Source organism: Heloderma suspectum, chromosome 2, assembly GCF_057233095.1.
Source record: "Heloderma suspectum isolate Gila_16-S chromosome 2, 16-S_ref, whole genome shotgun sequence".
Lineage (NCBI taxonomy): Eukaryota > Metazoa > Chordata > Lepidosauria > Squamata > Helodermatidae > Heloderma > Heloderma suspectum.
This window is the reverse complement of record NC_139459.1, coordinates 131,282,880-131,288,879: the sequence shown is the minus strand read 5'-3', so window position 1 is coordinate 131,288,879 and position 6,000 is coordinate 131,282,880.

Here is a 6,000-nt window from a genome sequence, read left to right as displayed (position 1 = left end):
GCTACTGGGTGTAGTTTTCTTATACATGAGAGATCACTGAGACTTATGGTGCATTTTGTAATTTCTGTCTGTTCACAAATATACATACTGAAGTTGAAAGAGCAGAACCCCCAATAGACCATGCCAGTCGAAGTGGGATCAGTTCCCCCCAAGGCAAGCAGTGCTCACTTCTCTCCGAGCCAGATACAGGTTAAAAATGGGTCTGAGTTTTGCATCTCCCAAATTGTTCTGTCCACCCTCGCTATCAGAATAGCAAAACCTAGGGCAGGATCCAATGATGTGATTCTACAAAGTCAAATAGCATCAGCAGAGTTCCACTGACTCTTTCAGTTGTGCAAGTGGTTGTCCATTATGCTTGCACAAGCAGAATACATGAGCAGAATGTGTAATGGGTTGCACAAAAGTTATGTGTAAGCAGTTACCCAACTGTGCTTGCGCAAACGTAAATTTAGTTGGATTCTCCTCTTGCGCATAATTCAGAACCCCAGTTGCTGGGGAACATGGGCAGGAGGGTGCTCTTGTACTTGTGTCCTGCTTGTGGGTTCCTGGTCGACAGCTAGTTGGCCACTGCATGAACAGAATGCTGGACTAAATGGACCCTTAGTCTGATCCAGCAGGGCTCTTCTTGTGTTCTTAGTTTCTGCTAGCGCAACATCATTGACGCTAATGAAATTAGGCGGTTGGATACTGCCCCTGGACACCTCAGATTTCGCATGTATATCAAAGGGACCCTGGTGGTGTGCAACTTAGGGGGTTATTTTGCTTTTAGAACGCATTAATGAACTTTAATTAATTTAATGTGCCCATATGGTTGAAACCTGCAGTAGCATTTCCAGTCATTAGGGGCAGACTTCTGTAACCAGTGCTGAGCTTTGCAGTCGATACAGTTTGGAGCAAGGCAATATTAGCCAGCCAAGGAACAAGATTATATACCTGCCCCTCCTGCTGTGCTGTGGGGCAGCCCTTCCTCAGGGGAATGGAGTGGACAGACCCCTCCCTCATGGGGCTATAGGGATGCACCATGGCAGAGGACATGCTTACAGGTGCCAGCAAGCATGGCTTTACTCAGACAGGGTGAGCAGAATGTGTCCGACTCTGACATCTGTATACATTTACTTTGCTGTATCAAACTAAGGGCTGTTTCAGCCCATGCAAAGCCAGGTCCGTTCGCTAGTGGTTCATGTTAGAAGAACCTCGTATCCATCTAAAGTCACTGAGGAAGCCTCTTTGATTCATTCTACAAACCTCAGTGGCCCATTGGCAAACCATCACCAGTTGTACCCAACAGAGCCAGTGTAGTATAGATGTTAGAGTGTTGGATTAGGACCTGAGAGACCTGGGTTCTAGTCCCTACTTGGCCATGAAGTTCATTGGGTGACTTTGGGTCAGTCACTGACTCTCAGACTAACCTACCTCACAGGGTTGTTGTGAGGATGAAATGGAGAGGGGGAGGGGGAGGGGGATCATGTATGCCACCTTGGGCTCCTTGGAGGAAAGAGAGGATATAAATATAACAAATAAACAAACAAACAAACAAAATTAATAGTTACTTCCTTATATATCATCATCCATATTCAAGCTGGAATTTCTGAAGAATTTTCATGAAATCCAGTCTTGGAATGGGGAGTACATGAAGCATCATTTCTGGACATGTTGGGAGCTTTGTACATTGCCCTGCTCAGGCTGGGTCAGACTCAGCATTAAGGCAACTGAGAGGCAAATCCAAAGGCGAGTCAATAAATAGACAAAAGGCAAAGGCAAAGTTTTAACCAGGCAAGTAGGTGGTTTCCAGAAGTGAAGTCTGAGGAGTAGCCAAGGTCAAAATCTAGAAGATCAGTCAACTCAAACCCCAGTTCAAAAGCAGAGCCAGGCAGGAGTCCAGGAGTTAGTAGCACAGACGTCCAAACACAAGACACAGTCAAGGTACAAGGCACTGAAAGCTGAGGTAGATATAACCAGAGCTTCCAGAGCCCCATCCAGGGCTCAGCTGAAGTTCATCACAGGCTTGTATTTAAAAAAAGTCCTCCTCATGAGGAGGGCCCTACTCATGAAGGGTCAGGTTGCTGTGGTTCTTGAGCAGTAGCATCGTGGCAAATTCAGAAGTGCAGGGTCCCTTCGTGACAGTCGCAGCCACGCCCCTGCACAGCCATGCCCCCTTCCAAGATTCTACAACCTTTTAAGATACACAACCTTCAGCGGGGATCCAAAAACAGTGCAGCTAAGAGTAAAGCAGGAGTATTTCAATTGGACATCTGAGAAAAAAGGCAGGGGTGTTAAAATCATTTTCACCCACTCACTCAAGCACAAACATTTTGGGTTTTCAAAATATGATACTCTATAGAGGCTTCACCCTCTCAACTCAGCCCTCACGGACAGATCCCTTCTCATTTTAATAGCCCCCGTGCATACTCCCTTAGCACCCCAACATTACCCATTAGCCTTCCCTAAGCTCCTCTATTATATCTCCCCGCTCCCCCTCTAACAGAAACGTCCACACACCCAGCTGGATTGAACCACACACACACACACAGTGGTGGTAAATTTGGATATGCAGGAGCTCATTGTGACAGTCTCCAAGGGCAGTCCAAAAATTTCAGGCAGCTGTGTCGATCCATATCAACAAACCAGTTCTAGGAATTTTCATCTCCACCAGGAGCATGTCTTTGGTAAAGTGAATAGGACTTAACTGCCCATTCCAGACCAAGCCATCCCAAATACTTTGCATTCCAACATGGAACAATATATTGTTGCTTGGAAAATTCATTCCCCCCACAGCTACAGTGAGGATCGCAGCTAAGCTCAGAGGAAACAGGGAATTCTGAGGGGCGTGGCAGATGACATCAGAGTCCCTGCTAATGAAAAAGTGCCAGGGCTGCATCCCTGTGAGCTCTGCCTCCACTACACCACCATTCTTGAGGCATGTTCTTCACCTCCAGGTGGTGACCTGTGCTGGAGGACCTGGTGTGGCTTCCCTGGAGGTGCTATGAGTCCCAGTGATGATACACTGTCTCAGAATCATCATCCGATGAGTCATCCTGGCCTGGGTCAACAGGTATGACAGCTGGGAACCTGACGTACCTAGAAGGACTTGAAGGAGTTGTTCTCTGTAGAACTGTATTCTTAATCCTTATTGGACTTCATGGCCATGGGGTTGGGGGGGGGGCAGGGGGGAATACCCAATACAAAATTTTGCCTGTAGGCCTCTACTGTGGGGAGAAAATTTAAAAAATATATTATAAGATTATGGCTGCAATCCTAAAAGCAGAGTTCTTCCAGACAGAGGGCTCCTAGCACTAACAATACAAAGGCCCTATGCAGCGATTCTGCTGTTTCTTCCTTAATGGATTTTCTGCAGTAAGAAGAACAAAGATGGGGAAAGTGGTGAAAAAAAGCATGGTTGGGTTACAAATGGGAGATGACAATATCTGCCTCTCCCATAAAGTTTTGTGAATGAGGCAAGGTGATGGCACTATAAAAGCCTCCCACTTACCTGGGAGTAAGTCTCACTGCACCCAACTGGACTTACTTCTGAGTAGGCAGGCATAGGATTTTGCTGTGAGTGAAACATTTTGAGGAGACCTCTCTCTCTGTGAAATCTCTCTACAAAGTCCAATAACAGCAACTAATGAAGAAAGCCTTATCTTTGGACTGATATTCAGAGAGGTCTCTTGAGACCCCTCTGCGATGTCTGGCTGAGCAAGATAAAGGGAGAAAAATTTCTCTGTGCAAACCAGTTCCCCCTCCATCATTTCTTTCATATAGTGTGTGGGAACCTCAACCAAGATCACGCCCCCTTTGTTGCTAGGCATTGTGCCAACATATGATAACACTCCTTTGCATGACTGTTTTTAAGAGGAGTCAAGATAACTTTATATTAGATTTTCTTTTTATCTTGATCAGCTTTCAGATGTCTTTCCCTCTGCTGGCTGAAGATACAATATTTTTTTGGAAAAAATATCTGAAATTAAGTGAATATTTGCAGAGATACAGCTTTCCAAGGGAAGATATTCTAACTTTTCTTCTTCCTCCTCTTCCATTTGATTCCATTGATTTTTGAACCATGCCGTTTTCTAGCTTTTTGGTGCCAGCATATCAACAAATTGACCTGGTTCACACAACACAACAGCCCACCGTGGCTTCATTTACCCAAGGGGCTGTCGCATCATGTTGGATGGCATTTTTGCATGGTATCCATGGGCACCCAGCTTGCCGTGACTTGTCATGCAAACCCAGGCAGCAGGGGTTGTTTGAGGGTTAGACAACCCTCAAACAACCCATGGCTTATTTTAGGGTCATTTTAGGGCTGTCATATTGTGCGAGCCAGGCCACCGAGTGTGCTTAATCTCTCTGAACTGATTGCCAGAGGCTATGGTAGCCAGGTGTCCCCTTGTACAAAGAGCAGTCTTCTATTTGAATGGGTGCTTGAGGACTGTCCTCTATTTGAAGGGCTGTCCTGTCCAATTCGGGTTTAAAAATAAAGAACCATAAGAACCATTGCTCATCAACAGTTAGCACCTGGACACCAGGTTGAACAAGAATGCACACAGGTCACCTGGTCACAGTCTTCCATACTATGGTGATATGTACAGTACTTCCTTTAAATTATAATAATAATTTCTAAATTTGCATCTATACATATAAATTAGCATATATACACCTTATGCAAATTCCTCTTTGGGGTGATTAATCGGTGGCCACCCTGCAAGAGGTGGCCCAGCTAAGAGCCAGAAACAGCCCAACCGCAGAAGCAACCTAAGGAATAGCTCCTTGGAGTGCCGATGAACCAGAGTGCAAGCAGAGAAGTTGTGCCCTACTGTCTCTTGCAAAGCTGCAGAGGCTGCAGGGTGCAACTTTTTTATTCGTTCATTTCAAAAATTTAAATGCTGAATTGCTGGCCTTCTCAGTTTGCAAAGCAATGCACAATATTAAAAATACAATTAAAACAAAGAACAGTGAAATATTACTGTTGGGAAAAATAAGTGCAGTTTAATGAAAATTGGCCCTGGTTACTGGTCCATCTAGGCCCAGGATTGTTCTGGCTCCTGAAAATGATAGGCAGGCCCAGCCACTCGTACAGGCTTCCATTGCAAAAGTGAAGCTTTTTCTTCCGGTTCACACACATGGCCTGCTGGCTTGCTTTTTAAAGAGACAGAACATGAGACACCTAGGGTGCAATCCTATGGAGATAGTCGATCACCTCCGAACTCAGAGGCGACCAACTATCCAATGCAGGGCAGGTGGAGTGCGGAGGGGATCTGCTCCTCTGTGTTCCGGCCACCCTGCATTTGCAGCTAGATGACTGATTTTGGCTGTCTAGCCAGGGCGCCTTGGCGTGGGGGCGGGGGAACAATGCATAGGAAGCATCATAATGGTGCTTCTGCCATCCCCTTCCCTCTCCACCCCCAGGAACGCCACCTTTTCAGCCTGTCTGCACTGCTCTTACAAGCGCGGAGCTGGGGATGAACTGTGCTGCCTACAAGGCAGAGGGGAGGGAGCAGGGAGTCGGGTTTCTGGGAACTGGCCCCTTTCTAACGGCCATATGATTGTGCCCCTAATCATCTAAAAAAGGGCAGTGCACTGGCCAAGTAAGTTTCCTAAAGCAAGGAGTTCCAAAGGGAGGGAGACTTAGGACAAAACCAATCATTTTAATTGAGCCAGGAAAAAACTGTTAATCAGTGCAGTTCTTTGAGAATTGGTGTCATGTGATTACAGCTTTCTATTGTTACATCTTTCCATTGGCTTTCTCAGGGCCTTCTCATGGGTGGCACCCACCTTGTGCAATGCCTTGCTGTAGGGGTGGGGAACCTCTTCCAGCCTGAGGGCTGTATTGCATTTTAGAGAACCTCTCAAGGGCTGCATTCCCTTGGGTAGAAAAGGGCAAAAGGAGGGACAAAATACCATAAATACTAGCCCATTTTAGCTTAAAACTCTTACTGCTGCTAATTAAGCCTTAGGAGAGGCATTTCAAGGGGGGGGGATGTGGCAGTCAAGGGATAGGAT